Source organism: Chenopodium quinoa, unplaced genomic scaffold, assembly GCF_001683475.1.
Source record: "Chenopodium quinoa cultivar QQ74 unplaced genomic scaffold, ASM168347v1, whole genome shotgun sequence".
Classification (NCBI taxonomy): Eukaryota; Viridiplantae; Streptophyta; class Magnoliopsida; order Caryophyllales; family Amaranthaceae; genus Chenopodium; species Chenopodium quinoa.
In genome coordinates this window covers 1,829,114-1,830,233 of record NW_018743979.1, presented here as the reverse complement: position 1 = coordinate 1,830,233, position 1,120 = coordinate 1,829,114, and positions in this window count along the sequence as shown.

Genomic DNA, 1,120 nt, shown 5'->3' with positions numbered 1-1,120 from the left:
AAGGTCAGCTTTGACGCATGGATCAAATTATATCTGATTGAAATATTTTATATATAAGTTGGATTATATAATTGTATTTATATTCTAGATCTACGTTGATATTAGTAATTAAATAGTAATTAAACCATGATTAGCATCATAAAGGTGGTCATTATGGGTTGTGGACCTTGTGGCCCTTTTAGGTACCCAAATCAATGCAAGAACAATGTGTTTAGAACGATTGGAGAATAGAGGAGTTTCTTGGGCTGTTAAACCCAAATTTGTGACATGGACATTGTATGCAGGGCCTTCAATAAAAATTTGGCAAAGAAAGTATTTGTAATTTTGTATACATTACAGTTTGTAGGAACGAATTACTACGCAAATGTGACGCGTGTTACGTACTTTCTAACCCTAGAATTAACAATATTCTAGGAAGATAGAAATTGATTAAAAATAAAAGATAAAATCTCCTAACAAATACTATTCCATAAGATAATTCCCAAAAACATATTATACGATATGCCGATATTATCTCATTACCCTCTCAAGTTGGAGTATGAGGTTTGAAAATTTCCAACTTGAAAAGCAAATAATCAAACTGTGACTTGCCAAAAGCTTTTGTAAAAATATCCGCAAGTTGAGACGAGGTCGAAACAAGAGAAGGAGAGACCAAGCCTTCATTAATCGCATCACGAACAAAGCGACAATCAACCTCAAAGTGTTTTGTTCGTTCATGAAACACTAGATTCCTTGCAATGAGTAATGCAGACTAACTATCACAAAACAACTTGATCGTCTTTGAATGTTACACACCCAAACTTAACAATAAAATCCTAAGCCACTTTAGTTCACAAGTTACCGCAGTCATGGACATGTATTCGGCCTCAAAGACCTTGACACTGTATGCTGCTTCTTCGTTTTCTACGAGATAGGTGACTTACCCAAAAATATGAGCCAACCGGAAAAAGAACGACAAGTGAGAGGACAAGCCGCCCAATCTAAGTCACACTAACCCTGCAAATTCAGGTCACAATCTGCACTGAACAAAATTCCCTTACTTAAAGTACCTTTCAAATAACGAACCACTCGCAAAGCCGCATTCCAATGCTCACTTCAGGGATCGTGCATAAACTGAGAC